The sequence below is a fragment of the Microcaecilia unicolor genome, chromosome 4, assembly GCF_901765095.1.
Source record: "Microcaecilia unicolor chromosome 4, aMicUni1.1, whole genome shotgun sequence".
Taxonomy (NCBI): domain Eukaryota; kingdom Metazoa; phylum Chordata; class Amphibia; order Gymnophiona; family Siphonopidae; genus Microcaecilia; species Microcaecilia unicolor.
This window is the reverse complement of record NC_044034.1, coordinates 265,774,042-265,799,258: the sequence shown is the minus strand read 5'-3', so window position 1 is coordinate 265,799,258 and position 25,217 is coordinate 265,774,042. Positions and strand designations below refer to the sequence as shown.

The window sequence follows — 25,217 nt, the reverse complement described above, 5'->3', positions numbered from 1 at the left end:
CAGATTTGTCTGACGACTGATCATACCATAAAACCATACTGCCTTGAATGCTGTAATCTGCACTATATTCTGTTCCATTAATTTACTCGTTAGCAAGAGAGAGAGTTGGGAAGTACATAAGCAAAGACAACACAAAAAAGCACAAACAGGCCTTAAAGACTGGAGTAATCAAGAAATCTGACATGGGCCATGTTTCTGCGTACAAACGTGAACGAGGTCTAATAAACATAAAATTACATTATGAAAATGAATCACAATAATAACATACATAAACATACGTGATTGTCCATTCATTTTAAAATATATCTAAATGATGAGCTAGTGTTAAAATTAATATGTTTGAAAGATGTGCCTAAAATGGTAATACATAAAATGTGAAGGGTGACATAATATAAATATTAAGAAAACATGCAAAATGACTGCACTATAGATGCATGTATATACAATGTCAAAAAGCAGTGACCATTATTATACAATTGGTAGTATATATATACATTTTATATAAATAAGGATAATAATCCATACAGACTATGATGTGTAAATAAGTGTGTGATGATAAAAACATTTGAATTGCATTAGTGCACAAAAAATGACATCCAATGCATCAAGGTGAGGGATAAAATCTGTCTGTCTTACCTACTGGAGTAAAATTACTCAAAATAGGCACCAGTTGTACCTGTTTTCAAAAAGAAGAGCTAAAAACAATAGGAATGAGTAAAACAAAAATGGAGGGTGTCCAAATAAAACTACAAATAGACCTCAAAATGAATATTTTAAAATGTTTAAATGTAAATTGATTGAATGGCCAGAACCTAAAAGCAATACAAGATTGAATAAACAAGGCTGAAAACATATGTACTGTACTATATGTATGTACTGTTGTGATTCATTACTGAAAGCAGTTTATACGGATCGTGTTTGGTTTAAGATGCAATTTTATTTTTAACAACATATTACCATTAGCATAATGTATTACATAATTATGTCACATTTTTTATTAACTGTTGACATTTTTCACTAAATATATGATACTTTGAACACTGGAGTCGAAGTTTACACCAGCCAAGTATGATTAATACTTAACAACATTTTTAATTATAGTGTAGTTTATTAAATATTTAATGTGTTTTATTCAACCTATAAACACAAAATACCTAAGCAGTTTACAATATCAAAACCTCAGAGGCCAAAGAAGTGGGAAAGAAATACATTCCATAAATGAAGAGGGAAAACACCTAAGGAAAGACACAGGGAACTTCTGTAATGCCAACAACCACCAACTGGCTAACCCCCCTCATAAGAGACCAAAAAGCCATGGTTTCACCCCTCTTAAATCTGGAGTAGGAAAAGTTCCACCCAGGTAGCCAAAGGAGGAAGCATGACTCATTGATTTTTAACTTGGCAAATATCATCACAACTATAAGCATGGTAAAGGAAAAATTACAGATAATGTAACATCACTTAACAATTTTGATCACAAAATAAGGAAGAACCAAGTTCAATATTCAATAAGGTAATAATTGTTTTAAATGTTTATCGGCATTCAAAAATTAAACATTCATGCAAAATAACTTTTACAAATAGCATTAAAGAGTAGTAAATACCCTTATTTAGACAATAATAAAAAAATGCTCAAGTCCTCATTATACAGAGATCCAATATACTCAGAGATATTTTAAGCTACAAAAAGGAAAAGAACAATAACAAGAAAAAGGCCTTCATGTAGGCGATGCAAGGATCAGTAATTTGAGAGATACATAATGCAAGCTGCAATCTGTCTTCTCTCAGTGCCACTCTAGGAAGTCGCTACCTGAAGTTTCAACTCATCTTTAGAAACTACAGAATCCAAGAGCTGTTTCGGATCAAAACATAAGTAAGATTTATCCTCAAAGGTAATAAGACAATTACAAGGAAATTTCAACATACAAGTGACCCTCTTTGGCTTATAAGCCAAAAAAATAAAAAAAACTTAGGTGGCGCATCTGAGTCACAAGAAATACACAAACCTTTGATCCTAAAATAACTCATTCACATGTCTGAAGCATAAACATAGAATAGCATTTTGGTCTGGCTCAAGTGCCCAAAGTAGCTGACAGGGTGGGTTCTTTGAGTAATCACCTCCACTGATGAGTTCAGAAATTCAGTTGGATTCTCGGACCAAAACTTCATTCCTTTTATCCTCCACATCCAGAAGTTTAGTTGCATGAACTTCTACCACTCGAGCTTGAGCCCCCAAGAATTAAATTATCAGTCATAAGTTTGCCAGCTGTTGCTTAAAAAAAAAAAAAAAAAAAAAAAAAAAAGAGTTCAATCCTTGTAGCACATCCCATAGAAAATCCAAAGTCATTGTAATGGGCTTAGATATTGCCCCAAAGGCCAAATTGGAAGCAGGACCAACCAACCCATCACCCGATAGACTCACATTCGCCAAGCTTGATGGTAAAAGTCTAGTTCTTGCAGGTTGTGTGATGGGATGTCGTTGGAAGGTGCTCCCCACCCCAAACTCAGCTTCACATAGATAGGATGAGGCCATTCATTCACATACAGATATTATTGGGTGAAGTATAAGTTCTGAAAATACATAGAAAAAGAGAGGCAAAACCCAAATGCAAAATGAATGCAGAGAATAAAAGAACAGCAAGGTATCGAAAGACTCAAAATTAGTTTTATTCAAATCCAAACAGGAGTGGTCACAGATGTCTACGTCCAGACTTCAAAATCAATTTTTTACAAAATGCCTGGTGTGTTTTGGTAAATAAACTACAAAAACCAAAAATAAGAACTAACTGTCTGCAAATAGCAATACCTTAGGTTTTCTCGTTACACATTGGTTTATTATACATGTTCATGATGTGATATAATCTTATACTTATATCAGGGAACCCTTGGAAGATACCACTTAAAAAGACAATGTCATGAAATCTTTTGCCTAGTGGCATAGCATCTCTTCATAGGGCTATCCCTTAATTCATTTTTTTGTAAGTGCTATTGCAAACACATAAAAGTGCTCAAACTATATGTGCTCTAAATAATAAACTTATCTTATCTTTGACGCCGTGTCCATATCTCTTAATACTAAAATCCACTTGGGCTTCCCCTGATTGCGCCCGACACCGCGGGTTTCAGTACTTTCATCAGGGACTCGGGTTAATTGCCCTCGGCAGATACACAATGACTTGTTAGTTGAAACATCGGCGTTGAATGCTTGTGCTGCACTCTTGCGTTCTTTGTAGGCGCTATTTAAAGGCTACCAACTGCTGTCGCTTCAATGTGACATCACTTATAGGTTGCTAGGTCTAGTAGACTTCCATCTCCTCATCTGAATCTTGGAGCACAGGTGCAACTTCCTCATAACTCATGGTTTCTTGGCTAGGCTCCTGGGTATTCCTCCACCTCCATGGGCTAGCTTGTCTCCTCACCCATTTCAACCTGAAGCTCTTCTCTTTCCCAGGAAGTCCCCCCCCCCCCCCCCCGTGTGAGAGGCTTCCTGGGAAAGAGAAGAGCTTCAGGTTGAAATGGATGAGGAGACAAGCTAGCCCATGGAGGTGGAGGAATACCCAGGAGCCTAGCCAAGAAACCATGAGTTATGAGGAAGTTGCACCTGTGCTCCAAGATTCAGATGAGGAGATGGAAGTCTACTGGAGGAGGTTTGCCGTCTGGTGTGACAGCAAGGCCCTAGATCCTCGCTCTTGTCCTACACAGACCCTGCTTGACTACCTTCTGCACTTGTCTGAGTCTGGTCTCAAGACCAACTCTGTAAGGGTTCACCTTAGTGCAATCAGTGCATACCATTACCGTGTGGAAGGTAAGCCGATCTCAGGACAGCCTTTAGTTGTTCGCTTCATGAGAGGTTTGCTTTTGTCAAAGCCCCCCGTCAAACCTCCTACAGTGTCATGGGATCTCAATGTCGTTCTCACCCAGCTGATGAAACCTCCTTTTGAGCCACTGAACTCCTGCCATCTGAAGTACTTGACCTGGAAGGTCATTTTCTTGGTGGCAGTTACTTCAGCTCGTAGAGTCAGTGAGCTTCAGGCCATGGTAGCCCAGGCCCCCTACACCAAATTTCATCATAACAGAGTAGTCCTCCGCACTCACCCTAAGTTCTTGCCGAAGGTAGTGTCGGAGTTCCATCTGAACCAGTCAATTGTCTTGCCAACATTCTTTCCCCGTCCTCATTCCTGCCCTGCTGAACGTCAGCTGCACACATTGGACTGCAAAAGAGCATTGGCCTTCTATCTGGAGCGGACACAGCCCGACAGTCCGCCCAATTGTTTGTTTCTTTGATCCCAACAGGAGGGGAGTGGCTGTGGGGAAACGCACCATATCCAATTGGCTAGCAGATTGCATTTCCTTCACTTACGCCCAGGCTGGGCTGGCTCGAGGATCATGCCATGGCTCACAATGTTAGAGCCATGGCTGCGTCAGTGGCCCACTTGAAGTCAGCCACTATTGAAGAGATCTGCAAAGCTGCGACGTGGTCATCTGTCCACACATTCACATCTCATTACTGCCTGCAGCAGGATACCCGACGTGACAGTCTGTTCGGGCAGTCAGTGCTTCAGAATCTGTTCGGGGTTTAGAATCCAACTCCACCCCCCTAGGCCCATGTTTATTCTGTTCCAGGCTACACTCTCAGTTAGTTGGATAAGTTGTTAGGTCAATCTCAGTTATGTCCTCGCCGTTGCGAGGCCCAATTGACCATGTTTGTTGTTTTGAGTGAGCCTGGGGGCTAGGGATACCCCATCAGTGAGAACAAGCAGCCTGCTTGTCCTCGGAGAAAGCGAATGCTACATACCTGTAGAAGGTATTCTCCGAGGACAGCAGGCTGATTGTTCTCACAAACCCGCCCGCCTCCCCTTTGGAGTTGTGTCTTCCCTTGTCTTTGTCTTGCTACATATGGGACTGACGAACACAAGCCGGTTCAGGCGGGAAGACGGCCGCGCGTGCGCATGGGCGCGCGAGGACTAGCAAAGGCCTTTGCTAGTGAAGTTTCCAATTGGAGGGGCTGCCGTGGACGTCACCCATCAGTGAGAACAATCAGCCTGCTGTCCTCGGAGAATACCTTCTACAGGTATGTAGCATTCGCTTTACATGAAGTGGCGCCAAAGTATATTCCCATTGCCAATTTGCTGTCTCATTAAAAGACAGAAGGCTAAATTGTCCAACTGGTTTTTCCTTTCATGTGCCAAGAGGAAGGAAGAGACTACAAGGTTAGAGACGACACTGGCATTTCAAGCCGCCAGTCACTGGAAACAGTTTGCCGGGACATTTCAGTTATCTCATTCTTACCTGTTGTTTAGGAAGAATATTAAGACTCTGCTCTTTCAGAAATATGTATTACAAAAAGATTTTTAACCATAACTTAAACTGTTGCTCTTTTTTAAACTATCCTCCTAGAGGATTGTTCTGGCCGTTACTGTTACCTGCTTTGAACTGCAAGGTGTAAGTGGGATATAACATCAGATGTTATGTTCTATTACTTAAGGGCTAAATTATGCTCCAAACCCTGCTGTAGGGAGGTCAAAATAGCTGGCAATGGTGCTTTCTACAATGAAGTACATCTCTCAGAGCACTAGCACTCAGTTTCCACAGGTGGAGAGGTCACAAGGACTGTCACAAGGTCTCAACAACTAACGTTATGTAAACTTTATTCTTCAGTTGCTACCTCTCAAGGGCCATGCTATAAGTGAGAAGGGAGCTGGAACATCCATGAAAATGGAACCCTGCTGGAGGATCTCTGAGGTCCTTAGTAAAGGAAGAAGGGGGGCACCCAGGAGGCACTGCAGGTCCATATACCAAGGGTGTTGTGGCCAAACTAGTGCCCATAAAATCGTCAATAAGGGATGCCTTGTTGCCCTCCATAGTACTCTACTGCTTAGAGGCCGAGGAGGGAAACACACTTAAATGGGTTTCGTGTGGGGCCAATGTCGTACCAGAACTTCTATTCCCATGGATCCAGCCTCCCTTCTGTTGCTGAAAAACAGCTCACATTTCACGTTCCGCATTACACCTCAAGGCCATCAGATCACAACAAGGAAACCATCAGCAAGCCACAATGAGACTGAACCCTTCTGGAGCCACCACCCACTTCCCCGGTTCCAGGGAGTTGCAACTGAGAAAAACTGCCTGCACGTTCTCTGAACCAATTATGTGAGCTGTTGCGAGGACTAACATGGTGTTCTCTGTCCGAGACAGCCATACCCCCTCAAACGCCACCACTGCACTCCTCCCTGCTTGTTGATTTAAGTCACCAGGGCGGCACTGTCCAGCGTCACTCAGACAGACTTCCCAGCAAATAGCTCTGATCTCCAGGTAACTGATAGGCCAAAGTGCTTACATCCTTCAAAGAGCACTTGCTCTACACTACCTTGCCCTCGCAGTGAGAGCCCCAGCCCATCAGGCTACCATCCACTGTGACTACTACCAACTGGGGGGGGGGGGGGGGGAGGGTGCACCAAGCCAACACCGCCAGTAAGATTGGGGATAATAACAAGCACTTTGAAATCCTTGGGGTAAGAAGCCCACCTGCCAGGCTTGGGAAGAAGACCGTGAGAGCAAGCAAATGGCTTGGATCTCCAGGTGATTGATAAGCCAAAGACCACTTACCCTACACTACCTTGCCCTCACAGTGACAGCCCCAACCCATCAGGCTGGCATCCATTGTGACTACTACCCACTGGGTGGTTCCACCAAGCTGACACCTCCAGTAAGGTTGGGGAGAACAACAATCACTTTGAAATCCTTGGAGTAAGGAGCCCACCTGGAGAACAAGGCTCTTTGCAACAGTCTCAAGTGTTCCCTGCCACTAGGAACCACTTCTGTACTCCCTGCCATTGACTCCAGAAGCTGCAGGTAATCCTATACTCTGGCAAATTGTGCACATAAACTCATGTCCTAGGCCTGAAGCTTACAGATCCTCTCCAGGAGGAAGACCATGCCTTTGTATGTGTTAACACGAACCCCAAAGTACTCCATGAGCTGGGAGGAGTTCAACTGGCTCCTGGCTTAAATCACCATCCACCCGAGATGTTCCAGCAGTGCAATGGCTGAAGTCATCATCTCTTTGGACTCCTATTCTGAACTTGCTCATGTAAACCAGTTGTCCAGATAGGAGTGGACCTGAAACGCATGTAAATGGGCTTCATCTAAAACGAAAGGCTGCCATTACCAACCTGAGCCTGAACAGCTGTGGCTAGCCCAAAGGACATTGCTCTGAATTGCTAGCCCAACACACTGAACTGGAAGAAACGCTTGGGCAATTCTGGAATGGGAATATGCAAGCAAGCCTCCATGAGATCGAAAGAAATGAGAAATTTGCCTGGCTTCACCCCTATGACAGAATGCAAGGTTTTCCTGTGAAAATGAGGGACCAGTATGGCCACGTTGAGTTCCTTAAGATCTAGAATGGGGCAAGAGCTGCTTTCTCTTCTTCGGGATCATGAAAGAAATGGAGGCCCAGCCCAGCTCCACCACCCTTAGGTCCACCAAGCATAAAAATATGGCCTTGATTGCCTCCCCTCTTTGTAGTAGATCTGCAAGGGAAAGAAGTCTTGTTAAATCACTGTTTTGTCTTGGCGTTGGCAACTCTAGAATCCACTGCTCTGAGGCGATAGGAACCAATGTATCTTGGAAGAGGCATAGCCTGCCCACTATCTCAGTTCCAATATCTTCTTGCACCTGGAAAAAGACTGCCCTTAATGCCCTTGGGGACAAGGGAGCCACCGCCCAGTCTCCTACTTTGACAAAATCTCCCCCAATCTCGAGGCCATGACTTGCTAGGCCGAGGACGAGTTGACGCCTGCAATCTGTCCTCTGGCAACTGCTAAAGTTTCTCCTTGCCCAGTTCCTTCACTAAGTTCTCCTCAAAGAGAAGGCATTTCTGAAAGTGCAATTTACTGAGCTGCACCTCAGAGGCCGCAGCCCCTGCCCAGTTACGGAACCACAGCCACCTCTGGGCTATTATCACCACTACAACTGAACTGATGAACCCCTTTTCCATACTGGCTACCCCAGCAAGCTAAAGCCCGTGCGCTGAAGTGAGGGGCAAGAGACTTGGCAGTACTCTCCTTGTGCTGCTGGGTAAGGACTTTGGTCTGAACCTCCAGGAGCAAAATGACCCATGGCCCATCCCCAGGGATGTAGGCCATGGACTGCCTCCCAGGGGATCAGGCCTACCTCCAGCACCAACTCAACCTTATTATCTGTTGGAAGTAAAGAATACTAAAGAATTCCAACTGCCACCAGCCCTCATATTGGTGATGTCACTGGAAAAGTTCAGATTCTGTACCTCCATCTGCTGATCAGGAAGAGACACAACCCATTAGTGTTTAATACTCTTTTACAAAACAAAACTTTAAGGCTTCTTGAAAGCCATCTTTGTGTTCAGTTATTTAAGACTCAGACATTTCACCTAGCTTTATTAAAATAAATGCACAACTGTTCCATTTCAAGGACTTTGCCTAGTGTGTACCATGGCACCGCACCCACTAGACTGGGGCAGCTGTTAATTTTTGCAAGCAGTTCCTCTTGCATCAAGAAGGGAGGGACACCCTTTACAGATTGAGTTAACAAATGTTGACAAATACATGTGGAAAGCAATTTTACAACCGAGGGCTAATATCAACCCTTACCTATTTTATAAAGACAAATTATATGTTTAGCTACTTTTACACAAAAAGCTCCTACAACAATCCGTAGCAGCACACAATTGCTCTCATACAGTTACAGTTGAGTCAAGAAAAGTGCAAACTCTGTATGTGAATTTTATTGCAGGCTCATACCTATTGTATAAAATAAAATATACAGGTATACAACCGCTCCACCCAAATGCAGACTTCTTAAAAGTACTCATGCTCCTGTACTAATATAGTTCCCATACAATCCCAAACACGTATATCTTATATCCAATATTATACCATTCAGAGTAGTGATATCATGTAAATATTAATCAGACGTATTTTTTATATGTATACTTTGATATGTATACTTTCGGGGATCTTCAGATATCAAGCTCATTTCCACCATACGGGGAATCTTCCCCAGTTCTTAATGGTGTTTTTCATATCTTCATGGATCAACCCGATCTTATGATTTTTATATTTTTATTCTTATAATTAATATCTTATCTAATATTTAACATTACTTAGCTTCAATTAATTAGCAGTAGAGCAGCAAAGTTTCTTTCAAATCAAACCTCCGCCGCCGACTTGGCCAGGTTTCGTGTATACTTCGTCAGGGAAGAGGTTTGCTACAATAAAAACAATAACGTTAAAAATTTTGTCCAATCTTATTCGTATCACCACATTCTTATTTAACTCATTCTTATTTACCATAAACTATTTACCATTATGTGTTCACTTCCGTGTCCCAAAGAAAATGGCTGCGGCGTTCTCTAACGCTACTACAATTTAAATAGACCTCAGCTGATTCTAAATACTCTACTCTGATTGGATTCTTTACTTCTGTTAACCACCAATCAGATAAGAGACCACCAATCCAATTCGGAATTCAATCCATAAGGTTGTAGAGAATGTAATTGAAAAATCATTTTTTGTTCTTTATAATTCAAAAAAGCTCCAGCGTTACCACCCTCCCAGCCCAACTGGATATGATCTATAATTCTCCATTTGATATCAGTTATATGATGATTTTTATCTATCCAGTGTTGAACAATTGGAGCAGACATGATTTTGTTGTTAATACGAGATTTATGTTCATTAAGCCTAGTTTTAATAGGGCGACTAGATCGCCCTATATAAATCATTTGGCAAGGACAGACAATGGCATACACAACATTCTTCGAGTTGCAGTTCGTATAGGAGCGAGACATTAGAGGACGTGTAGTTCCTGGAGGTATCCATGTTATACCTTCAATCGTCAACTCACACCATTGGCAGGTTTCACATTTATAGTGACCTATTTGTTCATCAGAGTTTACCATATACTCCAGCTTTTTATATGTCAATATCTCTCCTATCGTTTTACCTCTTCTAAAGGCACAGATCGGATGATCCCTAAAACAAGCATGAATCTGTAAAATTTTCCAATTATTATGTATACTTTCTGTAATACGAGAGCTTAAGGTAGAATAAGGGATTACCATCACTAGTTTATCTACTTCAGATAAATTTTTATATTGTAATAGTAAATCAAGATGCGAATATTTAGCTCTCAAATATGCTGTTTTAACAATTGCTTTAGGGTAACCTCTCTCTTGAAAGCGAGCAGCCATTTTTGATGCTTGCATCTCAAACATCATATCTTCTGAACATATTCTCCTTGCTCTTAACATCTGACTCACTGGTAAGCTTTTTTTCAAATGGTACGGGTGGAAGCTGGTAAAATGTAACAAAGTATTTCGTGTCATAGGTTTTTGATATAAATTAGTATGAAGATGACCATCTTTCTTATATATCCAGACATCCAAAAACTCAATACCTGTCATGTGATATTTAACTGTAAATTTCAAATTCTGTTGATATGAATTAAGCTTAGTCATAAATAATTCCAACATTTGTAAAGATCCATTCCAAATAAAAAAGATGTCGTCCAAGAAACGTTTCCATATTGAAATACTTTGATATTCTTCTAAGTTATATACAAATTGTTCTTCAAACTTAGATAAATATAAGGTGGCAATGGAGGGGGCTAATGACGCCCCCATCGCTACTCCTTGGATTTGTTCAAAAAATTGCTGTTGAAAAAAGAAATAATTTCTCTCAATCACCAGCTGAGCTAATTGCATCAAAAAATTCTTAGAAATTCGCTGGGAAGAGGGACGCTTGTCTAATTCTTCAGCAATAATTAATAATGCATCTTTCTGAGTAATGATAGTATATAATGAAGTAACGTCAACAGTAACTAGAAAAGCAGTATCTGACACATCTACAGTTTGAATACATCGAAGTAAATCTGTAGTATCTTGAAGATATGATGTAACTTTCTGTGCTGCCGGTTTCAAAAAGACATCAAGAAATTTGGATAAAGGTTCCAAAATAGTATTACATAGCGCCACTATCGGGCGTCCTGGAGGTTTACAAACATCTTTATGTACCTTTGGGAGGAAATAAATCCTTGGAGTCTTAGGGTATTCTTCCAATATAAACCGAGCTTCCCTCGATGTTACGCTGGAGCTTTTTTGAATTATAAAGAACAAAAAATGATTTTTCAATTACATTCTCTGCAACCTTATGGATTGAATTCCGAATTGGATTGGTGGTCTCTTATCTGATTGGTGGTTAACAGAAGTAAAGAATCCAATCAGAGTAGAGTATTTAGAATCAGCTGATGTCTATTTAAATTGTAGTAGCGTTAGAGAACGCCGCAGCCATTTTCTTTGGGACACGAAAGTGAACACATAATGGTAAATAGTTTATGGTAAATAAGAATGAGTTAAATAAGAATGTGGTGATACGAATAAGATTGGACAAAATTTTTAACGTTATTGTTTTTATTGTAGCAAACCTCTTCCCTGACGAAGTATACACGAAACCTGGCCAAGTCGGCGGCGGAGGTTTGATTTGAAAGAAACTTTGCTGCTCTACTGCTAATTAATTGAAGCTAAGTAATGTTAAATATTAGATAAGATAATTATAAGAATAAAAATATAAAAATCATAAGATCGGGTTGATCCATGAAGATATGAAAAACACCATTAAGAATTGGGGAAGATTCCCCGTATGGTGGAAATGAGCTTGATATCTGAAGATCCCCGAAAGTATACATATCAAAGTATACATATAAAAAATATATATAAAAAATACAATGTCTGATTAATATTTACATGATATCACTACTCTGAATGGTATAATATTGGATATAAGATATACGTGTTTGGGATTGTATGGGAACTAGTTGAGAAGAATCCCCACACTCTTAGTTAGGTCTACTTAATAAGCCTGTACTAATATATGCATATATGGGGTGAGGGAAAATAAAAAAAGTAACCCCTACAGTTTTTTTTGCAGTTTTCTCAGTAAATGCTTTGACTTTCAATGAGGAATTTTATGCACTTAGTCATTATGTTTATGTATTCCTATTAAACAACATTTAATTATCTTAAGCTACACTGATGTTACTGCCATTTTAGTGTTACTACCTGACGATTTTTGTGTGTTAAATCTGTTTGAGCTAAAACACAGTAAAATAATGTCATTCAAACAATACAATTAAAAATGTGTTGGAAATCTGCAGTCATGCCAATTCCAGTTCTTGAGATGATACGCAGCCACTATCGCCTTTGCTCCGAAACCTTATTCACGCAGTGTCTGAATTACTTTGTCCGTTACTGGCACGCCCCATGATTCTCGTTCTGATCTGAAATGCTTTTAAAGAAAGTATCTGTAAATTATCATCAAATATAAATTATTCAAATTCAAACTATTGTTTACAAAAGTCTACGTCACTGTGGCATCATTAAACTGGTACACTTTTTTTTTTTTTTTTCAAATAATGGTAGTTTTACAGTGCAAACATTTTTGAATCCATGAAAATCACTGGGTGGTCATGCTAATAAATCTGTAACTTTGCCGTATTCAAATAAAGCTGTAAAATTTCATGTTGAAATTACAAGCAATTGCTGAGAAAACAGAAAAAAGAAACTTGAGGGTTACATTTGTTTGCCACACCCTGTACATCACAATTTTATAAAAGCCATTTCCACATATAGAACGTGCCTCACACATAGCAAATGCTCTAAGAACTTATAGAGTGGTTAAAGTAGTTAAAAAGGAAAATCATTTTTCAAAATCGCAACAGTAAAATAAAGCTACAGCATATAGAAAGATCTTGCATTATAGATTCAAACACAGGAAGAGGTTGATGTTCAAAACTGAATGACAGAGCTAAGTAGATCTTTTAAAAAACTGTGCCAGTGTTTTTAGCTGACAGTAAAAATCAGCTGACTGTAAAGTTTACTGCCAGCTGATTTTTACCACGAGCTAAAAATGGAAGCATAGTTTTGTGAAAGACCCCTAAATGCGGTTAGCGCTGGATTTGCATGCACATTAATGTGCGCAGAATGTTCAAAGTACTAAACATGTGTGCTGAAGATAGCTGTAAACTATATTTAAAAACATTTAAATGGATGTAAATGTGGTTAGCGTCTCGGTGTTTACTTCCAGCTAATTTTTGCCTTGAGCTAAAAATGCATGGCTTTGTAAAAGAACCCTTAAATGCGATTAGCGCTGGATTTGCATGCACATTAATGTGCGCAGAATATTCAAAGTACTCCAGCCCAGGTACTAAACATGTGTGCTGAAGATAGCTGCAAATTGTATTTAAAAACATTTAAATGGATGTAAATGTGGTCAATCGATATTGCCTCCCAATGTTCAGAAATAAGTGCTGGCCTTAACGCTCAAAACTTAATGCCAGCTCAATGGTGGCTTTGAAGGTTTTCAGAAGATTTCTTGTGAATTAAGCACATTAAACTGTAGGCTTTGTCTTTTTTTGGACGTGGAAGGAAGCTCATGCAGGTTTTGCGTGCTGAAAGTGAGAAACAAGCTTGTGTGCGAGTCTTAGTAAAAATGAAAGCTTAGCTTATTTAATCTTGCTATACTGCCCTAGCAGTTTACCAACATAACATATATAAAAAGAAAGGTACTCCAACTCAAAAATAGGAAAGAGAAAAAGAATTAAGAAAAGCAAAGTCAGGCCAAATAAGATAAGATACAGGCACACGTAGCTGCACAAACCTGCTGCCCAGGACTTCACAACTCAGGGTCAGGTGAAAAGGCATCAGTAAACAAATTGTCTTTAAAACAATCTTGCATCATGAATGTGATTGATACCAAGGCAGAGTGGAAAGCATTTCAGAGAGACAGACCCAAGGAGCAGAAAGCTGAATGGCGGGTGGATGCAAGCTTGTGTGAGCCACAGCAGGAACAGTTAATTGATTCAAGTTTGAAGAATGAAGAGAGTGTGTTGGAAAGTAGGGGATAGTCAACAAAGATAGATAAAATGGGAGCTGCGTGAAAAGTATCTTCTGTGTAAGGATCAAAATTTTATATTGTATGTGAGTGATAGAGAGCCAATGATGCTGTTTTAGTACTTGATCAATATGGTCAAACCGTTGTAGAACAAGAAAAAGGAGGGTGGAAACAGGATCCTCACGGAAGAGTAGACACCAAACAAAAGAGTGAGGTGAATACCAAGAGGAAATCCCATAATAGAAGGACCTGTATTGTGGCAATCACATAGAAGGACACAACAAGGCTGTATTTCAGTATGCGAGTCTGCCTCGGGTCAACAAGCCTGTCAAGTTAAAGTGGATAAAAAGGAAACTTGAATCTGGCGATTTCAAAGGCCTTTGTGTAAATCACTTTGCCTTTCAAATTGCTTTACCCATGTTGGAATCAGCCACTGTTGCTCTATGAAGAAAAAAAATCACTCCGGAAATCGGTGCTGTAATTCGTTGTAGACCTGAAAGGATATGAAGGGTGGTATTCTGAACCATTTGAAATCTTTTAATTTGCTAAGATAGTAAACCTGCAAATATGATATTACAGTAGTCCAGTTTTGAAATAAGTGTGTGGAGTAGTACAGAACAGGCCTCATTATCCAGAAAAGGACGGAGACTACAAATCAAACGAAGTGAAGAAAAACTAGACCACACCACAGATGAAATTTGGGAGGAGAAAGATGTGAGTCAATAATGACTTCCAGCTACCTCAAGGAATGAACTAATTTAAGAGGTGAGCCCCAGAGAGAAGGTGTTAAAGCAGGAGTCAGTGGATGCCTTGATACCCTGCTTTTAAAGGGTTTAGGACCAAATGCTTTATGGATAGCCAACAATCAATGAATCTAGACTGTCTTGCAAAACTGAAAGATTGAGGGAACCTACATCATCAAAGTACACTAAAGAGTAGTTACTTACCTGTAACAGGTGTTCTCCGAAGACAGCAGGCTGCATATTCTCACAAGTGGGTGACGCCACGTCGGCCCCGGAGGATTTTAAAGCAAAATCTCTTTACGGCGTTCCGACGCGCGAGCGATCGTACTGCGCATGTGCGCACACCTCTTCCCGCTCGCCGTGCAGACACGCCCCTCAGTTAAATCCAAAAGATGGAGGAGACAACTCCAAAAGGGGAAGGTGGGAGGGTTTGTGAGAATATGCAGCCTGCTGTCTTCGGAGAACACCTGTTACAGGTAAGTAACTACTCTTTCTCCAAAGACAAGCAGGCTGATGTTCTCACAAGTGGGGTATCCCTAGCTTCCAGGCTTACACAACACAACAAACAGTGGTCAATTGAGTCTCGCAACGGCGAGGCCAGAATAAAATTGACCTGAAAAGAAGAAATATCTAAATGAGTGTAGCCTGGAACAGAACAAAAATGGGCTTAGGAGGGTTGGAGTTGGATTCTAAACCCCAAAGAAGTTCTGCAGCCCCGACTGCCCAAACCGACTGACGAGTCGGCCATTGCTGAAGGCAGTAGTAAGATGAAAATGTGTGGACTGATGACCACACCGCAGCTTTGCAGATCTCTTCAATAGTGACTGATCTTAGATGAGCCACCGACTTAGCCATGGCTCTAATTTTGTGAGCCGTGACATGGCCTTCTAGAGTCAGTCCAGCTTGGACAAAAATGAAGGAGATGCACTCTGCTATCCAAGAAGAAATTATGCAGTTTCCGACAGCAACTGGCATTAAAAGAAATAAACAACTGGGCGGACCGTCCGAGGGAGCTCGTCTGCTCCACGCAAAAAGTGCGGAGCTTGCTTTTGCCAGGGTTTGCAAGATGAGGGAGAAAGAATGTTGGCAAGACAACTGACTGGATCAGCTGGTACTCTGATACCAGCGCCAGTAAGAGCTTTGTCTGCATGCAGAGAACTACTCTGTTAAGATGAGAAGTAAGGTAAGGCGCTTGAGCTACTAGAGACCGAAGCTCACCGACCTTACGAGTTGAGGAACAGCCACTAAGGAAAACGACCTTCCAGGTCCAATACTTCAGATGGCAGGAATCCAGTGGCCCGAATTGAGCTTGCAGCAGCTGGATGAAAACGACATTGGGACCCCAAGATACTGGATAAGGAGTGATAGGAACTCTGACCGAAGCATAAGAGCCAACTGTCAAAATTATTGTGGGTGCTAAGCCCAACAGAAATAATCTCCCCTAGACACATACAAGGAATTCTCTCAATATTGGGGGAGAGATAAACCTCTCGTGAAGTGGACAGCTAAAGGCTGACCTTTCACACGTTGATGATAAGCTCTATTGCACAAAGATGAATACTGACAGAGTTGGTCTTGAGACCAGACTCAGACAGGTGTCGAAAGAACTCAAGCAAGGTCTGTATAAGACAAGATGCAGGATCTAGGGCCTTGCTGTCACACTAGACGGCAAACCTCTTCCATGAAAAAGAATAACACCTCTTTGTGAAATCTTTTCTGAAAGCAAGCAAGAGTCGGGAGACACTCTGGAAACTCAACGAAACCCCACTCTCAACATCCAGACCGTGTGAGCCAGAGATTGGAGGTTGGGATGTAGAAGTGCCCCCTCGTTCTGCGTAATGAGAGCTGGAAAACATTCCAACTCCAGAAGAAGAGGGAATCCTATCTGACGCAGCTAGAAAAGAGCAATCCGAATCATGGCTCCACAATCTTGCTTGAGAAACAGCAAAGTCTTTTCCACCAGATGTATGGGAGGATACGCATACGGAAAACCTGTCTCCCAAAGAAGGAGAAAGGCATCCGATGGTAGCCTGCCGTGAACCTGCAGCCTGGAACAGAACTGAGGGACTTTGCGATTGGACTAAGTAGCAAAAAGATCCACTGAGGGGTCTTTCGAACTATAGGCATGCTCAACTGTAGCATTATCCTGCTCAGCCTGTCGGCCAGACTGCTGTTTACGCCAATTAGATAAGTGGCTTGGAGAAAACATGCCGCATTGTGGTCCCACCGCTACATCTGCATGGCATCCTAACTCAGAGGGCAAGATCCAGTACTCCTTTGTTATCGAGTACATCACAACCCGATTGTTTGTTGAATTAAAATAATTTGGTTGGATAGCCAGGAGGGATGCAACCTTCGTCAGCAGCTTTTGACTGAGTAAGATGCCTCAGAATCAAAATAGAGAGAATTAACCACCTCTGAGGGGAATACCAAAGACTGGCGAACAGTCGGGTTACATCCTCTAGATACCCTAAACTTGATACCACTGGGAAGCTAGGATGCACTGAGCGGATGTCATGTGCAAAAGTGCCATGGGAGTTACATGAACTGCGGAAGCCATGTGTCTAGAAGTCTCAATATGTACTGTGCTGTAATCTGTTGAGACGGGCAATCATCGTGTTAAGGGAACACATGCACTCCCAGTCCATGAAGATACGCTGCAACAACAGCCAGGCACTAGGAAAAAAACATACTCTGGATGCAAAGAGAGTATAAGTATCCTGTAAATCCAGAGAGCATAACCAATCGTTTTCCTGAAGTATGGGAAGAAGGATGCCCAGGGAAAGCATCCTGAACCAAATCTGTTTAGGCCCCTTATGTCTATGATGGGACGCAACCCACAAAGAAAGACCTGGAATAGAATCTCAACCCTTCTTGCCCTGGTGGAACGGGCTCGACTGCATTGGCGCTGAGAAAAACAGAGAGTTCCTCTGCAAGTACTCACTTTTGATGGAAGCTAAAGGATTAAGCTTCCAATGAACAATGTGGAGGGTTTGATTCCAGATTGAGAATGGCTATACTGAATTGGAGCCAGTCAAAAACCCCTCTGTTTCCTGGGGAATAGCTGCAGGGGCCTGATTAGGTGCACGCCGCTGACTAGAACGAGCGTGCTGAGGCATAGCCCGAACCGGCTGTCGAGAAGTAGGAGTATAGGTACGACCCCTTAAGGCACAAGGAAAACTACTCCTCTCTCTAAAGAACTTCCAAGATGAGGAAGTGTATGTACAGCATATCTACAGTTTTCTGCTGAGTCTCCTCCTCCAGGAGAGAGGCACACAGTCATGAGAGTCTGCGCATCACTGTACCTAGAGCAGAAATCTAGGTGTTACATTACAAGTGTCGAAAATGCCCTTGGACAGGAACCTGCGACACACCGTGTGCTACCTGACCACTTGGTGAAAAGGTCTAGCCTACTCCGGTGGAAATGCTCGTAAAGATCTGACAAGACTTGATTTGGGATGCGATCATGCCAGCCTGGTACGCCATTCTCCAAAAGAGGCTAAGGATGTATGCTCTGGCCCCGGGGGCGCCAAAGTAAGTTCTTAGAACTCCTATCTGTTCTGAGTGCAGAAGACTCAGGTGAAGATAGTAGTCCAGGACCTCTAGCATCTGGGCATTGGGATTCACAATCTCCTCTGTAATGTCAGATGACCATCATTGAACTGAACTAACTACTCAAACAGAGCAGCTCAGATCCAAACACGTCCGATATGGAGGCTACTATGGGTCGAGAAGTTGCCCCAGTAGGGTGCGAACACCCATACCAGAGGCAGCATCAGTGAAGGAGACCAGGTGAAAAGCCAGATGCCGCAGGAGGCGGTAGCACCCATGGCATCCAATGGTACCCATGGTCCCGAAGCCAAGGACAAAGTCTGGAAATGCAATGGGAATCGAAACCAGACTGCAAGACCATGGCACCGACGGTACCGATGATACTGGTACTTGGTACCGATGATAGTCATGGTATCTGGTATCGATGGAACCTATGATACCTGGTACCGATGGTAACCATGACATGTGGTACCAATGGTACCCCTGATATCCGACACCAACAGCACCGACGGTACCGATGGTACGCATGGCACCGACGGTGCTCATGACACCTGGTACCAATGGCACCCATGGCACCGATGGTACCTGGTCATGATATCTGTCATGATACTCGGTACCGATGGGCGATGATACCTGGTACCGATAGTCGATGGTGCCCATGATACCTGGTGCCGATGGTGCCCATGATTCCCGGTACCGACAGCACCCATGGCACCGATGACACTCGGCATCAACGGCACCCATGGTACCGATGATACCCGGTGCCGACGGGACCCATGGTACCGATGATACCCGGTACCGACGGGACTCATGACACCGACCATGGTACCAATGTAGTTGGCATCGACACTCCTCGGTACCGACGCACCGATGATATTCGGTACCGACAGTACCCATGGCACCGATGATACTCGGTACCGACGGCACTCATGGCATCGATGATACCCGGTACCGACAGCAGCCATGACACCGATGACACTCGGCATCGACGGCACCCATGGTACCGATGATACCCGGTGCCGACGGGACCCATGGTACCGATGATACCCGGTGCCGACGGGACCCATGACACCGACCATGGTACCAATGTTCCTGGTATCGATACTCCTCGGTACCGACGCACCGATGATATTCGGTACCGACAGTACCCATGGCACCGATGATACTCGGTACCGACGGCACTCATGGCACCGATGATACCCGGTACCGATGACACTCGGCATCGACGGCACCCATGGTACCGATGATACCCGGTGCCGACGGGACCCATGGTACCGATGATACCTGGTACCGACGTACCGGTGCATCGACGTCCAATGCCAGGATACCTCCATAACAGAGGGAGCAACGCTCTCGGCACCGACTGATGTCTGAAGCCCGGATACCTCCATAACCGAGGGAGCAAAGCTCTGGGCATCTCCTTTGGGCATCCCTGGCAGAGTAGAATACGTCTCGTTACTTTGAGACACTACTTGCGCTTCACAGGGAGATGATCCGGCCCAAGACACATCCGCCGATGCGCCCGAATGACCTGCCAAGCAGGAGGCGCCGAGGCAGGTGGAGACCTATTCGATGCATAACTATACCCAGCGTGCATCGGTCTCTGTCGGACTCCAGAATGATCTCCTTTGGGCATCCCTGGCAGAGTAGAATACGTCTCGTTTCTTTGAGACACTACTTGCGCTTCACAGGGAGATGATCCGGCCCAAGACACATCCTCCGATGCGCCCGAATGACCTGCAGAGCAGGAGGCGCTGAGGCGGGTGGAGACTCACTTCAAAGGTTACACCACTGATATTTGTGTCACCAGGTTGCCCATTCAGTGGCTGACCAGGGATGCACCTGCTTAGGTTCCTGGTTTTTCCTGTGACATACACCTTTTATGGGGCTTAAAGACAGTGGTGTGCTGGAGCAGGCTGTCACAGCTCTGGAGAGCCGTTTGTAAAGTTTTAATAAATGGATCATAAAAATGTGGGCTTGTTTAGTTTGCTGGCTAGAGAGAGCCCACAGATAACAATATACCAGCACTATCAAGAAAAAAGAAAAGAAAAGCTTATATGCTTTGTTCAGGCACAGCCCCTTGTGACTCTGGCAATTACTTAAATTTTTTCTTGCCTCAGGTACACAAAAAATACCTGTATATATAAGCCACAATGAGCCTGCCATGAAAAGTACAAATGAAAAAATAAAAAAGAGATTTAACTCCGAAGACCTGAAGAAAACACGAAGCCCTAACGAACTCCGTGTCTCCTCAGACGCGGAAAAAGAAAAACTGAGGGGCGTGTCCGCACGGCGAGCGGGAAGAGGTGTGCGCACATGCGCAGTACGATCGCTCGCGCGTCGGAACGCCGTAAAGAGATTTTGAGATTTTGCTTTAAAATCCTCCGGGGCCGACGTGGCGTCACCCACTTGTGAGAATATCAGCCTGCTTGTCTTTGGAGAATAAGATATCATCAATGTAAATATAACATTTTATTCAAGCAAGAGGGACCATGAAAATATTGAAAAGGAGAGGTAAAAGGATAGAATGTTGTGAAACACCACCTAGAGGATAGGAGGCAGAAGTACACTGAGATGTGTGCACTTGAAATTTATGATCAGAAAGGAAAGATGCAAACCAAGAATACAGTTGCAGTAATTTCTATAGATACCAGATGAGAAAGAAAGATGAAATGATCAGTGAGATCAAAGGCAGAAGTTAAATCAGTTGAGACTAATAGTGCATCCTGACCCTTATCAACACCTGTATGGATGTCATTCAAAATAGCAGGGCTGTGGAGTCGGTACAAAAATCCTTCGACTCCGACTCCTCAGTTTATGGTACCTCCGACGCCTCAGTTTTTAATATGTATTTTTTTTGCATGTTGACTGAAAGAGTGCAGCACGCAAGGCTGCATGTTAATGTTTGGGTTTAAAATCTATGTCATTGTGACTTTTTATTTTATTTATTAAAGAAACTATAAATATTCATTAATCCTAAAGTTTAAACAAAAAAACACACATAAAAAAACAAGGTTATGTTTATTGTTTTTTTTATCAAGTATAAAGTCATCATAGCATTAGCAAGTATCAAAATCTGGAACAACCACATCCTTTGGAAATTCTAGAACATCCTTTGGAAATTAGAACAAAATCAAAGTTAACCTACATAAACCAAAAACATTTGGAAAACCTAAAATAACTTATATATTATTTAAACTTGGCATATATAGCTGTAGAATAGCTGTTTTAAACATAATCCAAAATTAACTAATATATTGTTCTTAGAAACAGAATTGCTTCTGCCAGATCCTCCTTCAAAGAAGCCCTTAAATCTGATTTGATTATTTTCAGTGCTGAAAACAATCTTTCAACACTGACTTGGGTGGATGGCATTGCTGTTACGGTTCTAGCTGCATCACTGACAATCTCTGGATAAACAATGATGGCTTCTTCTATAGTCAGTTTTGATGAGCGGTCAAACTTTTCCACTTCTTTTAATCCTTTAAAAAACTCTTGCATGAATTTCTTTATATGGACATTTACAGGTTGCTTTTCCATGCTTAACCGACATCGCTTTGCTTTTGAAGCTTCCATTTTGTCCAAATAGGCTTGAAAATTCTCTTCTTCATTTGAAGAGGATGAACCTGAGTTACCATTACCACCACTATTTATAGCTTTAGCTTCATCCAGTGGTTTATGAGTTTCAGGTAGCAACCCTTTCATGTGAACTGCTATGTCATAGAGTGCCTGTTTTCCTGTAGCAATTTGGTCACTGCTCAACAAAATTCGGCTCATTGGATCAACATAAATAGCAGCTAAGAGAATTTGATTATCCAGCAAGAGCTCCTCTCTTTTCCTCATTGAAGATACAATGCCATCAGCAATTAACCCCCCACTTTTGTTAAGGTTATATATCAAGCCCTTCCATTCCAAGAAGAATTTACCTAGTGTTAAATCTTCATATTGCAGCTTCTTGGTAACAGCAAAAGGGTAAGAAAGTAGCCTAATTCTGTAGCTTGAGCCCACTGGTTTTCTTTTAATGAAACATTTACATTGTCCAGTTCTTCAAGAAAGTCTTTTAGTTTAAGCAAACGCTTTATCATCAAGTAAGTTTGTAGCGCTCTAGAAATGTTAAATAGTAATAGTAGTAAGTGCTTCCCCAGCGCGTTGCTTGATCCAAAATGGCTCCTTTTCCAGCATGTGTCTTCAGAATAGCATCTGTTTTAGGGATCCTGGCTGCAACAGCTACTTGCCTCAACTTGCTAATTAGTGTAGCCGCATGACGATCCTTCAATCCATCTCTTATTGCTAGTTGCAGAGTATGAACAGCACAACGCATATGTTGAATGGTAATAAGCTTAGATGCTTCTTCAGCAATATCATCCAAACTTTCACAGCTTTCTTGAATTGCAGAACTGTCATCTTCTGATATTTGTATGCTGCTTTCTTCATCAACTTCCTTCATTTTTTCAATTGTGCTTAACTATTTGAAGCATTATCAGTTACAATACATAGAATGTGTTCCTTTTTAATTTCAAAATCTTCTAAAACACCTTCCACTAACTTCTGCAGATACTCACTGGTATGATGTGCCTGAGTGTCCTTTACTCCTAATGTCCGGGTTATTGTTTTTTTGTTTTCATCAGCAATTCTAACATTAATTGCAAAATAATTGACTCTGTGACGTGTGCATGCATCCATTTTAATAAAGACAAAACGTCCCTTCAGACTTTCTTAGTTCTTCCTTCTTACATTTGGCCTCTTCAAGTATATGTTTCCTTATACTTTCTCGTTCCAGAGAAACTAAGCTTTTTAGCCATTTCTCCATTTAAGCCTAAAAAGGCTGGTTGTGAAAAAAAAGATAGTGGTATACTATTCTTTACTGCCATTTCAATGATGTGGTTTTTGAATTTTTCTGGTGTCATTGTTATAGTAACTTTGTCAGCTGTAAAAAATCTTGATAGTTGTGTCTGGCCTCCAGTAGATTTCTGATCTTTTATTGACCCTGAAGTAGATGGAATGTTTTCATTGCTATCTTTCTCATTCACAGCTCCTAACACTTTAGGATGGAAACACTGCAAGTGTCTTTTTAAATTTGATGCACTGAAACTGCTAATTTTTGCATCACATGCTTTTTCACCACCATCATCTATAATACATTGACATACATAATGTTTCCCATCTGTTGATATTGTAAAGTGTTCATAAACAGCAGACTTTGTCATGTTTCCTGACATTCTTTTTGCCATTGTGAATGGTGTGCCACTTCCACTAAAATATAAAGCTCTTCTTGCAGAGAGAGAGGAAGTTGGGTGGAGTTTTTGCAACCACATCCAAAGCAATTTATCTGGGGCAACAGTGACTTTCACCCACAGTCACAAGGAGCAGCAGCGGGAATGGATCCCGGTTCCCCAGAACCAAAGTCCGCTGCACTAACCACTAGGCTACTCCTCCACTCCACTCTCTGCTGCCTTATCTGTGTATGCTGAATGATCTTCTCTTGGAGCTTAAGTTCACTGTGGGGTCAGAGAGGAGGTGCTCTACAGCAGGTCAGTAAATGCAAAGGGAGACTGAGCAGAGGGAAGCTCTCCAGCAAAATAGTTCAGCTGGACTTCACACTAGTGAAACAACTAGGTACTAAGCTTTATTCACAGCAGAGAAGTACTTTATTCAAATGTATGAGGAGTCGGTACATTTTTGCCGACTCCAACTCAATGTACCCAAAATTGCTGCCGACTCCACAGCCCTGCAAAATAGAAGTAAAAATTGTTTCAGTAGATTGACCCTGTAAATCCAGATTGCATGGGATGTAAGATATTGATAGGCAAATGCTCAGAAGCAAATGTGGGTGCTAGAGGCCATTTGCGCTGACTAGCTACCGCAAAATGTTCAAAGCCAGCAAGCACGTGAAATAATGAGCTCGCCGGCTCAGAATGCAAATTGCATGCAAAAGAGGGTCTTCTACATTCCTCCCTAATGCTCAGCAAGCAGCGTGCAAAAGAAAGGTGCTCCTCCGTGTCAAACCCTATGCCAGTGTGTATTTTTTCATATTTTGTAATGACGTCTTTTTTAGATTGCTAGCCACATTGAACTCAAAAGTGAAAGGAGAAAATGTGGGGTATAAATGTCATAACTAAATAAATGAGAGGTATTAATTTGTGTTTAGAAACATCAAGCCAAGATGGAGGCAGAGGGATCAAGTAAACAATGAGATTTCCTAAGTTATTTATATGCTCTAAAAATTGCTGGACCAGTCACTCTGTTGAAATAAGACCAAGAAGGTTTGATAGAGGGAGATATTGAGGGAGGGGGAGCGGAAGGAGCACTGACGTAGGATTAGTATGCAATGTAAATAATTTTTGATAGGCTATTATTTAAGGGTGCAGTAGAACAGCACTGATGTCTGCTACCGTTTCCAGTTTTGCCTGGGGAGATGTTTTGAATAAAGCGTGCATATCATTTGCATACTGATTCATTTGAGCATCTCCAAGATATTCTTTGGCGATGTATATTGTTTTGTGCACTGTGGCTTTCAGCGCCCTGCTGTTACCATCGACCCCTAAGTGTAAGAATATACAGTGCATGTGCAAGTCCATGCTTTGAGCATCGACCCCCCCCCTAAGTGTATGTACAGTGCATGTGGCAAATGCATGCATGCATGAATGAATGTGTAACTTGAGCTCAATGCAGGAGTGTAGGAGACGCTTTGCAGGTTGATACTGTCCCTTACTACGGCACCTGCAAGACTATAATCCCTCTCAGACAACCCAACTCGAGTATGTTAACGAGATCGAAACTACCCCAAGGTATCGACATCTTCAACAGCGCTGAGAGACCATGGGAGAAAAAAAAAGCAGACACAGCAACCCACTCTCCCTGTCAAATCTCCCTTATTCTCAAGCTCCCTACTCCCGCGTCTTACCTCCAAACTTCTTCTTTTTCAGGTCGCCCGCGATTAGAAATTAGCCCCGCCGCCAGCCTCTGACGCCATGCTTTTCCTTCTTCAACCGTG

The 25,217-nt window shown here is 42.2% G+C and overlaps 1 long non-coding RNA gene across 1 annotated transcript; it reads right to left on the bottom strand.

Annotated features, from left to right (window-relative positions):
* Positions 1–995: 995 nt before the first annotated feature.
* Positions 996–25,208, bottom strand: LOC115469150. The gene is made up of 3 exons (XR_003941959.1): positions 25,128–25,208; positions 2,423–2,571; positions 996–2,272 (listed from the first exon to the last, which is right to left on the bottom strand). It is a non-coding gene; the product is annotated as an uncharacterized LOC115469150 (long non-coding RNA).
* Positions 25,209–25,217: the final 9 nt, after the last annotated feature.